The following is a 21462-nucleotide window of genomic DNA, read 5'->3' on the forward strand; positions in this document are numbered from 1 at the left end:
GGATCAGCCACTGAGTTCTGGCTCAGGACTGGCCCAGCTTTCTAGTTATTTGGTGTTTTTCTTCTTTTTTTATAGCAAAAGCAAAGGAATGCTACTGATGTTCAGCCCCTCCAAGTGGGTGTGGTGCCGTCCCATGTCAGTGGGAAGCCATTCCCCCTTGTCCTGTCCCTCCAGGCCCTTGTTCAAAGTCCCTTTCCAGCTCTCTTGGAGCCCCTTTGGGCACTGGAAGAGGCTCTGAGGTCTCTCTCCCTGGAGCCTTCTCTTCTCCAGACTGAACACCCCCTTCAGTGGGACGAGTGACTAATTTAAGCTGTTGGGCTTAGGGCTAAGTCCTTGTCTGATGCAGTTTTTCAGGGAAGAAGGGGAGCTGGGAAGGGTGGGAAAGGCACCTTGTGAGATCAGGAGCCCTGATAGGTGTCGAGATGCATTAAAATCAGCACCAAGTCACGTCATCCCTAAAGAGACATCACAGATAAACCAGGTGAGAGCAGGGGATTCTCGGGGGGTAGCTTTGGACAAAGCCAGAATTACCTGGAGCAGGGAGGTGATGGTGAGACCACACTAACAGCCCTCTCTGTTCCTCCTTACCCTTCATCTGGTTTTCTGTGTAACTCATTTTCTGGTAGAGCTGTGGAAAAAAATGTGAAATGGGTAGTTTTGGTGACAGCAGGTTTTTGCCTGTTCTGTGCTGGGATCTGTAGCTGGGATTTCCAATTTCCCTTCTAATCAAAAGGCTTCCTAAACCTTTCAGAAGTGCTCTCCTGGGATGACTGAGCTCACAGAAATGCAAGTGCTTTGTTTCTGCTGGTGTCAGTCTCTTCAAAGGCACCTGAAACACAGCACAGCCACCAATCCAGTCCTGCTCCTGCCACTGAGCATCACAGGGCTGAGTATATCCAGTATATCCCTTTTCCAGCTGTTCCAGTCTAGCCCTGAGTACTTGATGATCCTGGGATATTACAGTGGGAAAAGTTGGAAAGTCTGGGAGTTTCCTTACTTATATGAACTGTTGAATTTAATCTGAACTGGTGCTGAATCAGTGCCTGTGTGTCCTTTTCAGGTCAAGTTGAGTTTTGTTTTTTTTTGCTGTGCCAGAGGGATTTTTACTGATAATCCCAGAATGGTTTGGTTGGAAGGGTCACAGAATCCCAGAATGATTTGGATTGGAAGAGAACTTAAAGGTCATCTTGTTTCACCCCCTGCCATGGGCAGGGACACCTCTCACTATCCCAGGTTGCTCCAAGCCCCATCCAACCTGGCCTTGGAAACTTCCAAGAATGGGGCAGCCACAGCTTCTCTGGACAACCTGTGCCAGGGCCTCACCACCCTCACAGGGAAGAATTTCTTCCCATTATCCCATCTAAACCCTGCCTTGTGGCAGTGGGAAGCCATTCCCCTTTGGCTTCCCTCCAGGCCCTTGCCCAAAGTCCTTCTTAAGCTCTCCTAGAGCCCCTTTAGGCACTGGAAGGGGTCCAAGGTCTCCCTGGAGCCTTCTCTTCTCCAGGTGAACACCTCCAGCTCTCCCAGCCTGGCTCCAGAGCAGAGGGGCTCCAGCCCTTGGAGCATCTCCGGGGCCTCCTCTGGACTTGCTCCAGCAGCTCCACGTCCTTGTGCTGTTGTTCCCCAGGGCTGGAGGCAGCTCTGCAGGTGGGGTCTCAGCTGAGGGGTCAGAGGGGCAGAATCCCCCCCTCCCCTGCTGCCCACGCTGTGGGATGAGCCCAGGCTGGATTGGGACGTGTCTGGGGAAGGAGGTTTCTGCTCAGAGCTCAGGAATGAGGTGTCAGCACCTCTGTGGGATTCAGGATGAGCCGGCACAGCTCAGACCCATAAGTAGCAGGAGATGAAATCCTGACCCTGTTGGAGTCACGGGGAGCACTGATGTTAACTGGAATTTGTCCTGTAGGGTCAGGTCACAAGAAGTCACAGGAGGCCACCTCTGTTGGGCTGTGCTTGGGTTGAGTTGGAGGATTCTCCATCCCCCAAAAGTGCCAAAAGCATCTTCTGCTTCAGTGAGAGCACTGAGGAGATGAGTTACTGGTGTAGTTGTGGGGGGGGGGCACAGTCAGCAATGGATGGATTCTCAAAGCCTTGCAAGGACAGCATCCAGAGCTCCAGCTGGACAGAATTCCATGGAGAAATCACATGCTTGAACTCCGAGGGTGCATTCCTGGCTCCTGAACTCTTCTCTGACCCTGGGCAATTCTGTAACTCATTTAAAAGGCAGTTCTTCTCTGCTTGTTTGGGTTTGGGTTTGTTTGTTTGTTTGTATTTTTTGTTTCTATTTTTTTTCATTTCCCCATCCCCTCCATTTAATGCTTTCCCTCCTCCTTATATGATCATCCACTGCTTTCCTATAATTTCTGATTTCTTTCCTGACTAATCTCAGCAGTTTTCAAGCCTCTTAAAAAACTTTGCTACAGTATCTCCTCCCTCACACTGGCCTTGCTTTCCTGCTTTCATCTCCATTTTTTGCACCTCGGGTCATATCCCTATATGCAGGAATGCATAGATAGAGCTAAATAAAAATGTCTTTTATACCTGAAATATATAAGAAGACCTTAAACTCACCACTGTGTATTTATATACCTAAAAAAGTGGCCTTATTCAGCACTTTGTAAGGGGATTGAGACATGTGAGTCTCCAGCTGAGTGTGTTAAGCTCCGCAGTGACCACAATTCCAAATATTTTATTTGCAGCGCGTTAAGGTTTTTTCAACAACTGCTCTATTGTTATTGCCAGGAAAATGCTGACATATATTTTATGTAACACATCAGATGTGATCCAGGCTCGCTTTGCAGGGCTGAGTAGCATTGCTACGGCCAATTGTTCGACACAGCATTTTGCTACGTTTCCTGACATGCTTAATAAAGATATTTCCATGATTCTTGAGTCAGCCTGAATGCCATTAACTGCTGGCTTTCTGAGGAAGCAGAAATGCAGCTCCCAGTGCCAGGCTCTGCAGGTTTGGCTCAGCAGCCACCAGGTAGGAATCTAGAGCGGCTGAAAATTGAAATAAAAGCAAACCTGTGCTGGTTGGTGTCACCTGGGCCCTGCTCTCTGTCCTGCACATCGACTCTATCCCTGGATTAGGGTAAGACAGAGCTGGGGGTTGTTTCCTCAGGGAGGGGGATAGAGGTGGTTGGATATTTTGGCACACAGGAGAGCTGGCAGAGGATGTAAGAAAAGGTCTGCTGTCAGCCTTTGTCAGGTCCCTGTGATATCCGTGTGTTGCCTTGGCAGAGTCCAGAGCCTGTGGATGTGCTGACCTTGCAGCCAGAACATGAATTTGTTATTCCAGGAGAAGGGAGCTGGGTCTCATTGTCACAGGTGTTTCTTCACTTATAACTTGCAGTGGATAAGTGGGTGGGAGGGAGGTGGGAAACCTGAGTTGTACCCACAGGGTACAACTATAAGGAAAGGCTGAAAGAATTGGGATTGTTCAGCCTGGAGAAGAGAAGGCTTTGGGGTGACCTGATTTGTCCAGTACCTGAAGGGATCCTATATGAAAGATAGAGACTGTTTTAAGAGTATGGAATGACAGGACAAGGGGGAATGGGTTCAAAATGAAAGAGAATAGGTTTAGATGAGATATATGGAAGAAATTCTTCCCTGTGGGGGTGCTGAGGCCCTGGCACAGGTTGCCCAGAGAAGCTGTGGCTGCCCCATCCCTGGAAGTGTCCGAGGCCAGGTTGGATGGGGCTTGGAGCATCCTGGGCTAGTGGAAGGTGTCCCTGCCCATGGCAGGGGGGTGAAACAAATTGGAATCTCTAAGGTCCCTTCCCACCCAAACCATTCTGTGATTCCGTGACTGATTCTGTGATTCCTGTTTTTCCATGTGGTTTTGATGTGCTGGGAGAAGAATATTCTGCTTGTGGTGTTTCAGGGGGTGGTGTGGAATGACACAGGGTTCCTCAGGATATCTCTCTACATTTAAGACAGTGCTGCATCACTGAACATCCCAGTGGGAGGGGATCAGGCTCAAAGCACATCCCTTCCCACAGGGGGTTTACCTATTCCTCAGGCACAACCAGTTTTTCCCCCAGTTTCTTGTGTTTTTGTGCAGAGCAATGTTCACTGGAAGAAACAAAAACATTTCTGTTTAACTTTTGCCTCCCTGAAAACTTCAGGAGAGGAAAGAAGAGTATTCTGTCATGATAGAAGTGTCCTCTTGGACCATGTGAGCTTTAAAGAAACCAGCAGTGCAGGGGGAGGATGGAGGCCAGGAGGAGTGTGAAGGAGGAGGTGAGATCTTCAATGCTCCCTAAACAGATCCCAAAGGTGCCCCAGTTTGGTGCAGAAACTGAAGCAGGGAGTTGATTTGGTGTTTTGCACAGATCTGAACAGCTTCTGAACTGCTTAAAATAAGCACTTGGAAGGTATCATGTTCCTGAGGAGGTAAATGGTGAAGGAATCACAAGTTGGAGTGTGGGGAGGGATGTGTGACAGAGCTGAGCCCAGGATTTGGGACAGAGGGGGAGCTGGAGTGGGAAGGTCCAGGCTGTGTTTGTACTGTGGCAGAGTGACCAGAAGAAGAAAGAGGGTGTTATGGTCAGGTGAAATAAAAGGATGTATAAAGTGAAATGAACCCAGCACCTGGTGAGAGCTTTGTCACTGCTGTCACAGTGTCACCTGCTGTCACAGGAGCTTTAGGACACAGAGATTTGCTTCCAGCACAAGGAGAGCAGTGAGGCTACTCCTCGCCAGTTTGATTTAGTTTTCCTCAAGTATCTGCAGAACAGGGTGACTGAAAAGAAATAGTGGTTGTATTTATGCTGCTTCTTTAAAAACTTTGGAGCAAACCTGATTAGTGTTTTCTAGTGATCTTTAGCTTGTTGGCTTGATGTCCTGAATCATGAAAAAGCATAGGAAAATTTTCTGGATAATTGGTCTCTTTCAAATATTAGATTTAGATTGGATATTAGGAAGAAATCCCTCCCTGTGAGGGTGGTGAGGCCCTGGCACAGGTTGCCCAGAGAAGCTGTGGCTGCCCCATCCCTGAAAGTGTCCAAGGCCAGGTTGGACAGGGCTTGGACAACCTGGGATAGTGGGAGGTGTCCCTGCCCATGGCAGGGGTGTTGGACTAAAATGATCCTTAAGGTCCCTTCCAACCCCAACCATTCCATGACTCTGTTTCTATGAAATTATTCAATAATTATTGTGGTGTTTAATGTGCGCAGGAAACACAGAGCCTGTCCCTGTAGTAACTTTTGGATTTGACCCATTTCAACCACGTTTTTCAGTGCAGATTTTTCAGATAACAAATGTTTGCAGAGTCCATGAAAACAGAGGGGAGAGAAAAACCTGTTCCAGTCCCCAGGGAGTAAAAGCTGACACATCGTGTCAGAGAGTCCACAAGTGAGTTCACCAGGAGACACCAATTATTCCAGCTGACAAGGTGGTGATTGTTCAAAGGTTGGACTGGATGATCTTGGAGGTCTCTTCCAACCTAAATGACTCTGTAATTATTTTTCACTGAGCTCCATCACCCCTCTGCTCACAGGTCTGGCCATCCCTGAGGACATTCCTCTTTTCCAAGTAAGTCTTTGGCAGAACTGATGCCATAATCCGAGTCCAGGGCTCCGGTTTTCCTCCTGCAGCTGCTGATCCCAGCTCAGATGGCACTACGGGACGGGGTGGGATAGATCTCCACGTGTTCCGTGCATCTGTGGGAGCTCCCTGTGTCTCCTGGTTACAGAGATTTTGTTCGATTGTGTTGGTTTAACTCAGTGGGAGGTTATTTGAGAAGGAAATGAAAGGCTCAATGAACAGTGAATGCTTGAAGAGGTGTTAAGAGGAAATTCCAGGCGTCTGAGCTTTAGGTTCTTTTGTTTTAAGGGTTTTTTTTTGCTATCTTTTCAGCCAGGTGGCTTTTGAGCAGTTCTGTGTCAGTGCTCTGTGTTAGGATGTTGGGGACAACTTCTTCTGCAGACAGAAATAAGAGGGAAACCTGATCCTCTCAGGTGAAAAAACAAGAGTTTTTGTCCCTTTAGATAATATTTTTGTGTCTTTAACTCTTATTTATATTGATTACCTGAACGTTGGCACTATTTTGAATTTATTTTCCTAGAAAGGAGTATTTATATGGGAGAAAAATCTGATTGTATAAACGAGTGAGTCTGAAGCAGTGCAGGAAAAGAGGACAAGATTGGCTGTGCTAAAAGACAAACTTTCCTCACTGTTAGAAGTGATCATGTCAATTATATCAGAAGCCTGATAGCAGTGAGGTGATGAGAGGGAGATTTGATTACAAATGAAATTTCCACAGCATTATCTGCCCAAAACTCCATTCTGAGGCAGTGGAATTCTTATTAGACAACTGTGGTTTTCCCCATTTTCCTATAGACACACAGTCTTATTACTATTTAGGCCAAGGAGGTGCAATAATATCTCACCTACTGTAATTTCTGTCCAAGTTACAACAAAACATCTGCTTCCAACACCCTTAATAATTCTGGCTGCTGGTTTTTGCATACTTGGGATCAATGTACTGGGAATAGTGTGAGAATGGAGAGCTCCACTTTGCTTTAAAAGATTTGAAAACTGATCCACACCACGTTGTGGCAGAGGCTGAAAGTGGAAGGCTTTGTGGGAGGAGGTGTTAAGACTAAGTGTTGACATCTTCCTCCAGATTTTATGCAGTTCAAAAATGATCCCTTCTTAATTATCCCTTTGATTTATTCATCTTTCCCAAAGTTTTTTTCCCATTAGTGAAAGGTGGCTGCATGTGCCTGTCTCCTGTTCTGAGCAGGATGCCGTGTTGCTCTTACATCCTTCTGCATCCCCCTGCACATCATTCTCCAATTCTTGAGCATTCCCTGTTAACATTCCTGCCTGGGAATGTGTGAGTTTGTACAGTTAATATCATACCTGAAGTGCACTGTGAGATAAGACGGTTTAGAAAAAGGAGGATAAAAGTCTCATTTCATGAAAATGAATCTTGTGAAACCGCATCTGTAACCTCTGAAGTGACCGAGAGTTCTCCTGGAGAGATGGATTCTGTGAAATGGCACTGCTAAGAGACAGAGGGGAATCTCTCTCCTGGCTCCAGGGCGTTAAAACTCATCCCCTGGTCTTGGTACCATCTCAGAGATGATTTGATGGGTCAAGAGCTGGCACATAATTTCAAGCCCACAGTTGTGCTGGGTTTAACACAGGTTTGGTTTGGCAGGGACCGAACTGATGCACTGGGATGGACCCTGCGGGTGGACGTCGGTCCAGCATCTGAGACAGTCCCTGCAGTGGTGACATAACACCCAAGGGAAGCAGCCAGACCTCCCCCAAAGGAGAAAGCAGGCCCTGGTTCAGCCCTGTCAGTGCTGCTGATGCTGCAGATGGTCTGCAGGGTGGTTTTGGCAGAGCCAAGTTTGGCACAGGAGCAGCATCACCTTCCTGTGAGGAGAGGCTGAGGGAGCTGGGGGAGCTCAGCCTGGAGAAAAGGAGGCTCAGGGGGGACCTTCTGGCTCTGCAACTCCCTGACAGGAGGGGGGAGCCAGGGGGATATCGGGCTCTGCTCCCAGGGAACAAGGGACGGGACAAGAGGACAGAGCCTCAAGCTGTGCCAGGGGAGGTTTAAGTAAGATACCAGGAAGAATTTCTTCACTGAAAGGGTGATTAGATACTGGAATGTGCTGCCCAGGGGAGTCCCCATCCCTGGAGGTGTCCAAGGAAAGACTGGACATGGCACTCAGTACTCTGGTCTAGTTGACCAGGTGGTGTTCCATCACAGGGTGGACTCAATGATCTCAGAGGTCTTTTCCATCCTAATTGATTCTGTGATTCCTTGATTAAACCTTGGCACAACCCATCTCTGTGAGGTGCTGCCTTAGGTCCTGCCCCCAGAGTTCCTAATCTGGGGCAGGCAGCAGTGAATGAGGCTGTAGTACCACGGTGCTGCTTTGTCAGCAGCAGCAGATTCGGGTGAAGTTTGGCCACAGCAGCTGTTCCAGGGCAGAGCAGGTGGAAAACGCCAAACCTTGCATGACTTGAGAAAAGATGTTCTCACTCTGCTCACCAAGGAGCGTATCAAGTCGAATTGTGGAATATCCTGAGCTGGAAGGGACCACAAAGATCACTGAGTCCAACTCCTGGCCCTGCACAGACACCCCAACAATCCCACCCTGTCCTTGAGAGCGCTGTTCAAACACTCCTTGAGCTCTGGAAGCCTTGGGGCTTTGAATTGCTGAGGAGAGTCTTTATGTGATTTGATGATTCCAAATGGGTTAAAAAGGCTTTGTGCCTTTGCTTATAGCACAGAAGCAAGTTAGGAACAAATTCCTCCAGCTTCTCTTCCAGGCTGAAGGTAGTTTCTATTAATTGTCCTCCACAGAGGGAAGTAGAAGGAGTGGCTTAAGGGACTTATCCCTTTACCATCTCCTGAAGGGTTTTGGTCCCACATCATCCAAGGTGGGCCCCTGGTCTGATATCACAGAATGGTTTGGGTTGGAAGGATCATTTAGTCCAACACCCTGCCATGGGCAGGGACACCTCCCACTATCCCAGGTTGCTCCAAGCCCTGTCCAACCTGGCCTTGAACATTCCCAGGGATGGGACAGCCACAGCTTCTCTGGGCAACCTGTGCCAGGGCCTCACCACCCTCACAGGGAAAAATTGCTTCCTAAAATGTCTGATCTATACCTACCCCCTTTCACTTTGTTTATCTGACATGGATTAATGCCCCAGGAAGGCACATCAATTACACCAAAAAGTCTTCCCATATCACCTCATCCCCAACGTAATTTAGGTGAAGATTTGATGGTACCAATAATAGGAGGAGGTTTTAAACCCCAAGCGTTGAAAAACGTGGTTTGAGATCAGAGAAGAGTTTTGCAGGAACTTAAGTAAATGGTTTTATGAAGAAAAAGAATGACCAGTAGAGCTTTCTAGTCTTATGTCTTGGTGCATTTTCCAGTATTCCAGTAAAATTCCAGTAAAACCTGACTCACCAGCTGATGTCCAGTGTCTGCTGTTACTCTGGGATGGGGGGGATTTACAGCTGGGGAGATTTTTCTCCTGCATTTCTTCCCAGGAGAAAAAAAAAACCAAAGCAAGTCAGCTCTGTGCTGGTGAGAATATGAACGTGCTCATTGACAGCTTCATTTAGTGTTTATAAACATCAGGGATCACAGGAATGTTGTAACTTCAGGTTAGTGATTTTTATTTTTATAAAAAAACCTGCAGTTGAGGCACTTTGAGGCTTCTGAAACAGCCAAGGAAACATTTGTAAGTTTGTAGGAAATCTGTGTCACGCTTCTCAAGTTTATAGCTGGGGGTGGGATTAGAAGTGTCAACTTATCTCCAGGAACTAAAACATCCTGATTGTATCACATGGAATCAGCTTCCAAAACTCATTCCTTCACGGAGAAACCCAGTCAAATAAAATTGGCCACTTTTAAAGGAGGACTTTGAAGCTTTGTGACTACTGGCATTTGTGTCAAACCAGGGTTATTTACAGGCTGCTGTGAAGGGTCTTGACTAATCACTGGCAGCACTATCCAGTTTTTCATGCTCAGAGAGAAGAACTATCAAAGCCTTGAGTTTTGAGTGGGGTCAAAGAGGTTTTTCACTCGGAGGCATCATGTTATGATCTCTGCTAGAGGCACAACAGAGCAGTGGGGTTCATTTTGCTTTCAATATGCAAAAAAAAAAAAAAAGGAATATTCAGGAGGTGGAAGCAGAGTCTGGAGGTTAGAAACACAATCCAGGAGTGTTGGGTTTGTGTTGGGAAAGCCAGAGCTCACCTAGAGCTCATGGTCTCAAGGGGATGTGAAGGACAACAAGATGTGTTCAAATGTCGTGTAGATGTGGCACCTGGGATGTGGTTTAGTGCTGGGCTTGGCAGTGCTGGTTAAATGGTTGGACTTGGTGATCTTAGAGGGCTTTTCCAACCTAAGTGATTCCATGAACATCTGCTCCTGTATTTTGGCCTCTGTGATGAGTAAAGGTGTTAGAGACTCAGAGCAACATCAGCAGCACCAAAGGGTTGAGTCAGGGAGTGCCTGCAGGTCCATGAGACCTGGTGGGTTCCATCTGGAGGTGCTGAGAGGCAGCTGATGTTAAAGCAAGGCCACTCTGAAAATCCATGGAAATTGGAGAAGGCCCTCAGACATGGGAGAAAGGCAAACATTGCACCCATATTCCTCAGTCCACAAGGGCACTCCAAGAGCTACAGGGCAGTCAGCTCCATTTGGACCCCTGGGGACAAATTTCTTGGAACAATTTTCTAGGCATATGCAGGGAAAGAAGGGGCTTGGGAACAGTCAGCATGGATTTACCAAGTGGAAATCACACCTGATCAACCTGAGGTAAAAGTGACTGGATTTGTGGCTGAGGGGAGGGCAGTGGGTGGCAGCAACAACAACCTGGGATAGTGGAAGGTGTCCCTGCCCATGGCAGGGGTTGGAACAGGATGAGCTTTAAGGTCCCTTCAAACCCAAATCCTTCTGGGATTCTGTTCCATGATTTACCTTTACTGTAGCTTTCCAAACTGTCTCCCACTGTATCTAAGATGGGATGTTACAGACAGAGTTGGAGAACCATTTTCCAGGAAGGAATTGTTCCTAATTTCCATTCTAAGCCTCTCCTGGCACAACTTGAGGCTGTTTTCTCTCATCCTGTCCCTTGTTCCCTGGGAGCAGAGCCTGACCACCCCTCACCCCATGGCTCCCACCTCCTATCAGGGAGTTGCAGAGAGCCAGAAGATCCCCCCTGAGCCTCCTTTTGTCCAGGCTGAGCCCCCCCAGCTCCCTCAGCTGCTCCTGGTGCTCCAGCCCCTTCCCCAGCTCCATTCGCTTCCCTGGACAAGTGAATCCACCAACATCCCAGGCTCTTTAAGCAGCAGCACAACCTGTGGGCAGAGGGAAGTGACTTGACCCCCTTTGCTTGGGATCCACAAAATCCTTCATCCAGTTTTGTGCCCCTCAAGACAAACTTCACCAAAGCAGAGGGAGTTCATCAACAGATTGACAGTTTTCTGGGGGGCAAGAAGCATTTCCCTGTAATCTGCATGTATTTTCCATAAGATCTTAGATGCTGTGATAAAAAATAAGGTAGATGAAGTGGCTCAGCCTCTCTGTGTCATGTCATGAGGGGTGGGTGGGTGTGCAGGAGGCAAAGCCAGACTAAGAGCTGAGCAAATCCACAACTTACCCTTCCCAGAGCGATCCGAGGGGTTTTTTCACTGCTGAGTTAAGGCTGAGAACAAGGAGCATGTGTTCTCCCTGAGCAGGGCTGGGGCTGTTGGCAAAACTGTTACAAAACATGTAACAAAACTACGGAGTGGGTTGAACTTCCCAGGTTTTTACGTTTGTAGGAAGAGGCAGTTGAGATTTTTTTTTCCCCCCACCAGCAACAGATTGCAGCGAATCCGAATTATGTGGCTGCCATCTGCTTCCAAACAGGCTTGGAAAACACGGGCCAGCCCTCCCCAGCATGGGTGAGGAGGGTGGTGGGGAGTGTTTACAAGTCTGTGTTTACGGGATTTGGGATTAATGTGCTGCTTTCTTATTTTTAGACAGAGCAAAATTGAATTAAACTGTGAGTGAAACACTCGGTGCCACTGGCTCTCAGCATCGCAGTGTAATTTAAAAAAATGAGCTTCTAAAACCTTTCTCTACCAAAATATTGTGAAACCACCCCATCCAGTTTGGTAGGATCATCCTGGAATGTGTATTTTGACATTTTTTTCTGCTTTCAGTCCGTTATAACAGGCTTAGATGCCGCATTCTGGAGTCTCAGTGGTGAAGCAGAATCCCTCCAAAAAAAAAGGAGAATTATAGAATCATAAAATGTTAAGGAGTTGGAAGATCATCCAACCCCCTCTGCCTTGGGTGGGGACACCTCCCACTAAACCAGGTTGGTCAAAGGCTTTATCCAGCCTGGCTTTGGACACTGCCGGGGTTGGGGCATCCACAACCTCCCTGGGCAACCTGTGCCAGTGTCTCACCACCCTCACAGAATAAGGTAGAGAATATTAGTAGAGAATAAGGTTTTATGGACTGTAAGGCTGGAAAACTGTGATTTCTGGGGTAGGATGTCCATGTCACCATCCCTGGAAATATTTAAGAAACACTTGGATGTGGCACTTGAGGACATGGTTTAGTGGTGAACATGGTGTTGGTGCTGGGTCAGTGGTTGTACTTGGGGATCTTAGAGGTCTTTTCCAAGCTGATTCTATGATTCTGTGATTCCCTGATTCTGTGGCTTAGATTCCAGAGGCAATAAATCACAGGGTGACTTGAACTTGCCCCGCTGCTGTCGGGACATGTCGTGGATGAGCTGCACAGCTACATCTTCTGTTTTTAGTTTTATGTGTTTAAAAAAATAACAGAATAAAAAAACTGATACTAACAGTAAGTTAAGGTCATCCAGGTTCTGGAATGAGCACCTTTGGGAAGACATCAGAGCAAGGTCCTTGTGCCAGGCTATTCCTTCTGCCCCAGTCTCCTGCATCCCTGCCAGCCCATCGTTCCTGGGGGCTTTTGGGGTGACACCGTCCCACAAGGGGTGAGTTGTCAGGTGGTGACCCTGGTCAGTGCAGACTGGAGGTGTCACTCAGTCTGCAGAGTGCCCTGGGAAGCCAAAGGAATAACGGGCCTGAAGTCAAGTGGTGTGACCCGTGATGGATAAGGATACTCCGGGAAGGAACAGAGTTCCTCGCCTGGTTATTCCACTTGACTTGGCTGATTTAACTGATTTCACCTGATTTCACACAGAGGGACTTGCCTTTTTTCACTCTGAGGGCCTTTTCTCAGCTGCATGGATGAATCCAAGAGCTTCCCAGCAGCAGGTGGGCTGGGAGAGAGATTTTTATCCCAGTGAAGGTGCAGACACAGTAAAAGGAATTTTTGGGTGGTTCATTTATTGGGCATTTCCGTGTTTTCCGTGCCTGGTTTTTAGTGTCTCCCGTGATGCTGCAGCTCCCAGGTGCTGCTCAAAGGAGAGCTGAGCAACTCCAGCACACACAGAAAGCAGCACTTGCACAAGGCACGAGGCAACAAAACATCTGCACTCCCTGTTTCCTTTAGTTCTTAACTGGAAATCTTCAGCTGGATCATCCTTTTCACTCCAGCTCCTTCACGCTGCTGTTAGAGGAGGTGTGGGTGTAATTTATGCTCACATTTACACTGCTGGGGTGGTTTAAAGTGGGAAGTGAGAATCAGCCCTTCAGTTTTTGGTCGTTTCTTTGTGTTCTAACAACAGATGCACAGCTGGATGCAGTAGCCTTTAACCAAGCCCTGGAGCATCTCCTCATTACTCTTAATTCACAGCAGTGCCCGGGAGACCTGTTGCGAATAAGTCACCGGAGGATAAAGAACAGCAGAGCTCTCAGAGCTGCTTTGTTCTTTTATTTGATAATTACGGTTTTGTTTTTCATTATTTAAGCTGGTTTAGTCTGTGTTGTGTCATCCTGGGTGTGTGCACTGTTATGGATGGGACGGCTCAGGTGTGGAGGGAGGGATTCCTGGATTCCTGCTCAGAGCACACTCGAATTTATACTGATTTGCTTGTGTGACCTTTGGACACGGAAGGGGGTTGATAAATCTCTGCTGACAAGCGAGGAGGCAACACCACTTCAGGAAGCATCACCATTTGGAATTTGCAAATGCAAACCAGCAGCAATTAGGGAAGAGTGACTTTGTATATTCCAGCTCTAGGAATTTATCTAAGGGAAGATGCATTTGGTGCGAGGTGTTGAGGAGGAAGGTTATGTTTTTGCCAGGTTCTTGAAAAGCTCTTTTTAATAAATTGCTGATCTTTGGAGACCTGTAAAAAATACCATGGATTGCCTTTTATCAGCCTATAATGTGCTTTCATCACTCCAGAGAAGTATGTGAGAGTGATACCCAGTTGGTCCCTGGAGGAAGCAGAGGAGACACTGCTAAAGGCTCCACATTTCTGGCATTGGAATGGAGCTTAAATTTCCTTGTTAGCACAAATATCCCTCTAACCTGATCACCAAAGTGCTGCTGCTCATTTCTCACACACAGAATGACTCTGCTGTAACGCTACAAGTAATTTAACTCAGTAATACTGAGTCAAAAACAACTCCTGTCTGAAATGTTATGATTTATTGCTTCTCGAGGCTCTTAAGATGGAAATGGCTTTCCAGGCTTGAAGCTGTAAAACATCTAAATATTATACTCTGCATTTACTGAGAGGCAAAATCTATGTGGCATTGATGGCATTGGGATAATAAAGATGAGATCCTGAATGGCCATTTTGCAAATGTTTTCTGAGAACAACATCAAAAAAGTAACCAGGTGTTAAAGTGTTGTAACCCTGCCTTAGAATCACAGAATGGTTTGGGTTGGAAGAGACCTTGAAGTTCATCCCATTCCAACCCCCTCCCATGGGCAGGGACACCTTCCACTAGACCAGGTTGCTGCAAGCTCACTCCATCCTGGCCTTGAACACTTCCAGGAATGGGGAGTCCACAACCTCGCTGGGCAACTTAACTCTGGGAAAACTTCTGAAGCAGTTTTCTCAGGAATTTGGATTTTTAAACTCTCACCTCCTTACTTCTCAAATCCTGTGCAACATGCACCGGTGCTTAAGGAATAAAAAAAGATTAGACAATGATTTCTTGGTTTAATCTACCATTTGAAAAAAAGTGGTAACACTGGAGTTCTTAAATTGTTCCTCTGCTTTCATTACCAGTGATGAAATGTGATTGGTACGTGATATGTAAGCTTGTGAAATACCCACTTGGGCAGTGAGAGAATGAAGGTCACACAACTGTCACTGCATCCCTGCCAGTGAGTGGATTGAAATTAAAGGAATGCTGGTTGCATTATTGGTGGCACATGGACAGATACTCTCTCTGCTCCAGAGCAGGAGGAATGCAGCCTGTGCTTTTGCATTTCCACTTCCCACTGACACACTCCAGCCCTGTTCCATTCATGCATGGTCCAACATTGTGCTGGTTCCTTGCGCTGGTCCAACATTGTCCATCTGAGTCTGTTGTTTTCAGAGACTTCTAATGGTTGCATCTAGTTCCTGTGACACCTCACAGAATCATGGAATGCTTTGGTTGGGAAGGGACCTTAAATAACTTCTAGTTCCAAGCCCCTGCCATGGGCAGGGACACCTTCCACTAGCCCAGGTTGCTCCAAGCCCCATCCAACCTGGCCTTGGACACTTCCAGGGATGGGGCAGCCACAGTTCCTCTGGGCAACCTGTGCCAGGGCCTCACCACCCTCACAGGGAAGAATTTCTTCCTAATATCCATATAACCCTGCCCTCTGCCACTTTGATACCATTCCCCCTTGTCCTGTCCCTCCAGGCCTGTGTAAAAAAACGACCTACCAGTGTTTTTACAGGTGGGGATCTGCCAGGATCTCCAGAGGGTTCCAGCTGAGCTCTGAGCAAAGCTGTGTGTTCCTCAGCTCCTGGAGCCCCTCTGGGTGAGGCCCACAACTGGTTAAGCAACTGCTGCTGGTTTAGAGGTGGCATTTTGCCCTGTAATCAGCAGACACATCCTCTTCTTCCTTCTCCCCCGGTCAGAGCTGGTTTTTGACAGCTCCCATGAAGCAACTGGACACCCTCTGTCTTGCTCTTCTCTGTACAAGAAGGTCCATTGCAACCATCCGTCTGGCAGCAAACCCTGTGCCTTGCCAGCCAACTCTGGGGCTCACCAATGTGCACCTGCATTTTTATTTAATGTTTTAGCTTCTATAGCCAAGTGGAGCTGACCTGGTGTTTGCCTCCAAGGCCAGTTTGTTCCCCTTCTCCTTCCAGTCACTATTTAACTGGCTCTAAAAACTGCTGACAGTTGTTTTAGGAGCTGGTTTTCGGGTCGGGCCTTTTGTAACTCTGCAGCAGGAGGAGGATATTGTTAGAAACCAGGGGAATGGAAGGGCTGCTGTTGCTCCAGGCAGGAGGAGAGGGTGCTTCACTGCTGGAGAATCACACTTTCACTTTGAAGTGCTTCTCCTACTCCTCCTGTGAAGGCACTCAAAGCCCCTTTGGCAGTGCTCCAGCTGCCAGGGTGAGGTGTGTTATTGGGAGCAGGGCAGGAAAACAGGAGGAGTTTGTAGCAGAGGTCGTAGAATCATAGACCAGAATGATTTGGGTTGGAAGGGACCTTAAAGCTCATCTTATTCCAACCCCTGCCATGGGCAGGGACACTTTCCACTATCTCAGGTTGCTCCAAGCCCCATTCAGCCTGGCCTTGGACACTTCCAGGGATCCAGGGGCAGCCACAGCTTCTCTGGGCAACCTGTGCCAGGGCCTCCCCACCCTCACAGGGAAGAATTCCTTCCTAATATCCCATCTAATCCTTGTCAGTTTGAAGCCATTCCCCGTTGTCCTGTCCCTCCATCCCTTGTCCAAAGTCCCTCTCCAGCCCTCCTGGAGCCCCTTTAGGCACTGGAAGAGGCTCTCAGGTCTCCTTCTATCCAGGTGAACACCCCCAGCTCTCCCAGCCTGGCTCCAGAGCAGAGGGGCTCCAGCCCTCTGAAGTGACTTGTTTAAATAGTCACCTAGGAACCCAATGTGCTGGGGGAGATAAGGAATGGCAGAACTTTTGCCAGCTACTTTGGGAAAATAGCAGGGAAATTATAGAGGGGAGTATTCCCACACTGAACACGCTGTGGCAGGGATTTATTTTTTCCCACTAAGGTGTAAAAGCAGGAGGTGTGTGAGTGCTGATTACTGAGGGGAGCGAGTTTCAAACACTCCCCTAATTTAGCACCTCCTGAAATAGCTCCGAGCCCGTTAAATGAACGACATTGCTGAGAGTCTTTCTGTCTGAGCACACCGGGAAAGCAGTGGGTTCTCCTGCTTGCAGGGAGACTGAAGAGCCTGAACAAAGGAGGGCAGTTACGTGCTCAGCAGCGAACAAAAATACCTCCCAGCCCACAAGGAGTAGCAGTGAATGGTGTGCTGGGAAAGGAGGGCAAGTGCTCCTGCTTTGTGGTCCCCAGCCCTGTCCTCACGAGGTCGTGTCAGGCAAAAGCTGCCGGTGCATGGAGGCAGCTCAGGTACAGCTTTTTAGAAGGGCACAGAGAGAAAAATGAGCAAGAAGAAGGATTAACTTGGCTCTGCCTGACAAGCAGGACCAGAGCCCTCACTGGGGGGAGCACAGAGGAAGGTTGGGTTTAAATTTTGGCAACCACAGAAAGGTGAAGCAGCATCTGGCTTGTCTTTTCAGATCAAACCCAGCTTACCTGAGTGTGACCTGGCTCCTTATCCCGCACCACACAGGCTCTGTGTGTGTTCTGATGGGATCTTTCACTGCATCCCATGCAAAACTTGGTTGAATATTCCGAGATCCTGGACCGCTTCCATCCCTTGGCATCGTAATGTTTCAGCAAGCACCAATTTTCTTGTTTTTCCCCCGTGCAATTGGAGAGTCGAAATCTGTGATGAATATATTAACGTTCATTGAATTACAGAACAGACATTTAGCATTTTTCCTGAAGGATCCTAAAATGCTTTACAGGCACTTTAATGTATCACCACCCAAATGCAGCCGCTTTTCATGCTTAGATTTAATTCAAGATGGAGGGAGAGAATTTGCTCTGTTATGTCACAGAATCACAGAATGGTTTGGGTTGGAAGGGACCCTAAAGCTCCTCTCATTCCAAACCCCTGCTGTGGGCAGGGAACTTTCCACTTAACCAGGTTGCTCCAAGCCTCATCCAGCCTGGCCTTGAACACTTCCAGGGATATCCCAAAGTTTCTTTACAGGAGGACAGATCGTGAGTATTACAAAACACAGGAGATGGCTACAAGTGCACCCAGTCCCCCTTTTACACTGCTGCTGGCCTCAGGCTGAGAGGTGGCACCTCGTGTGGTTTGTTTTATCCATGATCCAGCTGCATCATTGGGATTTGGAGGTGCAAGACAAGATCCGTGGCTCTTTATGAACCAGCTGGATGCCCCATCCTGTGTGGCTGGGAGTTGCCATCCTCCTTTTCTCCTGAAATGAAAAACCCTCCAAATATTCAGGGTGAAAGCCAATAAATTATTCATCTATTCTTAGGCTCGTTAAGGCTCTGTAATTGGGTGTAGGCACTTCTTCCACTCTCCCAGCACTGTCTCGCTCCTGAGCCAAGATTCGTTTCCACAGGCAAGTGCTCCACTCTCTTTCCTCATGGATAACGGGTGTGTGAAGAGTCCCTGTAGCTCATCTCTCCTGGAAAGCAGCTCCTACCTTCCTTCAACAACTCCCAGGGATGGCTTTGCTCACTGATGCTCCTGTTGCTCCAGCCCTGAGCAGGGATTGTTAATCAAAGCCACAACCAGCCTCTTGCAGGTCTTTTGTTTCCCAGACTGGTGTTCTGTGGTTTCCTCTTCCTCTGATATTTTTCCTGTTTCCATTTGAAGGCTCCTGCTCCATCTTCCCCTTTCTTTAAGATATATTTGTGCATTTTTTTCCCTCTTTTAATCAAAACAATCTCCAACCCCTGCCAGGATCAGGATCTCTCTGGGTGTTTTCAGATGCACAGCAAGACAGATTTGGTCCTAAAGAGACCTGACTTGTAATTTGCACTCAGTGGAAGCCCTTGAAATGCAAAAGCTGCCTACAGTGTTTGTACTGGATGTTAAATAGCCTGCATACCAGGCTGGAAAAAGTGAAACACCACTTTTAGAGGGCTGGAACAGCTGAAATTTCCCCCTGAGTCTACAATCATGGCAATGTCTGAAGAGCCTGGCACAGGTTGCCCAGAGATGCTGTGGCTGCCCCAGCCCTGGAAGTGTCCAAGGCCAGGTTGGACAGGGCTTGGAGCAACCTGGGAGAGTGGAAGGTGTCCCTGCCCATGGCAGGAGGGTAGAACTGGATGATCTTTCAGGTCCCTTCCAACACAAACCATTCTGGGATTCTGTGGTCGGTAGCAGAGTGAACTCCTGACTGCAATTAAAAATCAAAATAACCTGAGGCAGAAGGACAAAATTCAAGTTTGTGGTGCCCCAGGAGGTTTGAGATAACCCTTAAGTTTCCTGGTGGATACCATGACTCCTGCAGCCCAGATGGAATCACTACAGAGCTGTCAAAGAAAGAGGAGGGCATGAAGGAGCCGGAGGGTGATGCTCCAGCACCTTGGAGATGCTCCACCTTTGGAGGAGCCTTCAGGCAAACAATTCACTAATTTTTAGTATCAAATTTCACTTATTTTGCAGGCTGCTGCACTTAGGGAAAGCTGCCTTTGAGCAATTCCAGTTTTCTTCACAGGTCCCAAATTTTGTAAACACTGTCACTACAAAAGGCAAAGCCATTGAAAGGATTCTTCATAAAGTCACAATGTGGGAATTAATTAACATTTAAGGTTTGGGTTCATCTCATTTGGGCTGATCTTGTGCAAGTGTGAGACAGGGGGTCAGACCCTGATGGGGTGGTGCTGATTTATCACCTGAGAGCAGAAATACTCCTTAAATGTGATGTACCTGAGACATGGCGGCTTTCAAGAGGGGTTTAACTGTTCACAGCCCTCCCTGAGCTTTTTTGAGGACAGTTTGGATACCTTCATGTATCCAAAGAGCATTGTAAATATTAACATGCAGTTCCAACTCCTTAAGGAAACGTTGCTTTGAGGCTGGAATTTGTGTGTTGGAGACAGATGGGTGAACTGCTGAAGATAATCAGGGGTCAGCTGGTTAAGCCTTATTTTTTGCACAGCCTTGTTGGGGTTACAGAGTGCTCTCCTAAAGAGTATTTACTGCATAATCTGGGGAGATGAGTGTAAGGGAGCCTTTGAAGGAATTAGGGAAATTCAGCTGAGACTATTTTGCATTCAGGCAGGAGAGAGCTGTAAAGGAACCTGAACACGGAAGAGATCCTCTTCTGCTCCCCCAGCGATGTTGACCCTAAAAACACATTAAAAACTCCTTTTCCACCTGCCAGGCTGATCTGTGACTTCACTGTGGCCTGACAAAGTGGAGTTGCTGTGAAATGTGCTCCAGCTTTTGGGAGGGGCGAGTTAAGATCACTGTTTTTCCAGAGGAGTGATACAAAAATGCTGACACTCCTCATTTTTTGAAGGAAAAATCTGTGTGTCACAGCCTTGTGGGAACTAATGTGGTGTCAGAGCGAGCCGGGCAGGGATGAGTTTCCTCACAGTAAGAATCTGCATCAAAATGTGAAATGATGGAAGCTGGAGAAATCAGGCTGGAAAAACAGCTCTTTGTTGGTAGTGTTCCCCCAGCTAATGCTGAGATCGTGATCCTCAGAATGTGGAGTGCAGTGTCCCAGCAGGGCAGCACTTACAGTCTGTCTGCCTGGAAGACCCTGTGGCATCTGTGACAGAACCACAGAGGTGCTGATTTGCTCCTTACCTCTGCTGGGGATAAGCAAATGGCACATTAATAGGGGCTTGGAGGAGTAGTTTGTGCTCTGGAGGGCTGCACTGAGGAAAATATTCCCTTAGAAAAGGGTTTCAGGGTGTTTAGGTGTCAGATCAGGCTTAGGAGGAGTAACTTCAGCAGGGTGGACTATCCTGATCCTGGGATAGCTGTGTGGAGCTGTACAAGGGGAGGAATCATCTCCTGAAGAAAGCAAATGACAGGAAGGATTTAACTTTCCTAGAAGTGATACTGTCAGAGGAGCTGGGATGCAGGAAGAGATGTCTGGAACAGACCCGATGGCTCAGGGTGGAGCTGTACAGTTGTCCCTCTCCCTGGATCCAGAAAAAATCTGACAGTCCTGCTGCCATTTATTTTCCCATAAAAATGGAGTCATCTCCATGAAAACAGGCTGGGAGAGCTGGGGATGTCCAGCCTGGAGAACAGAAGGCTCCAGGGAGACCTTCCAGTGCCTAAAGAGGCTCCATGGGAGCTGGAGAGGGATTTTGGACCAGGGATGGAGGGACAGGACAAGGGGGAATGGCTTCCCACTATCAGAGGGCAGGGCTAGATGGGATGTTGGGAAGGAATTCTTGACTGTGACATAATAACTGATGTGTTGGTGGCATTCCTAGACATGTTTGCAGAGGATCCCTGTTTTAATAGGATATCCAGAAGTAGGTGTGTTTCTCTGGATGTTCTTGGGATAGATCTCCTTATTCTGAATTCTCATTAGTGACCAAAAAACCACACAAACCTCAAGGGCTGGTTTGGTTTTACTGTTTGTTACCCTGAAATTCCTTGCTGGGATACTGGCTTGACCTGAGCAGTTGGTCTTGGTGATCCTAAAAGTCTTTCCCAATGATTCCACGATTCTCTGTAATGCTTGTGAACTGGAGAAAAATCTGTTAATATTGGGATGTTCAGCAGCCAGCAATATCCAAAAAGCCCTTTTGCTCCTCTCAGGTTACTTTTGTGTATCCAGAGAACCTGATTTGAGCCATGGATTTGATGTAGAAGATGCTGATATGCTGCTGGAGGTCCTTCACATTCCCATGCCTTGGGTTCCCCACACCTTTCCCCAAAAGCCTCTCTAGCCCCCTGGAACACCCCTTGGCACAAGGCAGCCCTGCTGCTGGATCCCCCTCTGGAAGCTGCTCTAATATTAACCCTGAGCAGCTA

General features: G+C 47.7%; 1 protein-coding gene across 1 annotated transcript in view; it reads left to right on the forward strand.

Annotated features, from left to right (window-relative positions):
• XKR6 (XK related 6) overlaps window positions 1–21462 on the forward strand; it is a 180167-nt gene that overhangs the window by 22993 nt on the left and 135712 nt on the right. The window lies entirely within an intron of this gene.

Source organism: Neopelma chrysocephalum, unplaced genomic scaffold (genome assembly GCF_003984885.1).
Source record: "Neopelma chrysocephalum unplaced genomic scaffold, ASM398488v2 Primary Assembly neopelma1_123, whole genome shotgun sequence".
Classification (NCBI taxonomy): domain Eukaryota; kingdom Metazoa; phylum Chordata; class Aves; order Passeriformes; family Pipridae; genus Neopelma; species Neopelma chrysocephalum.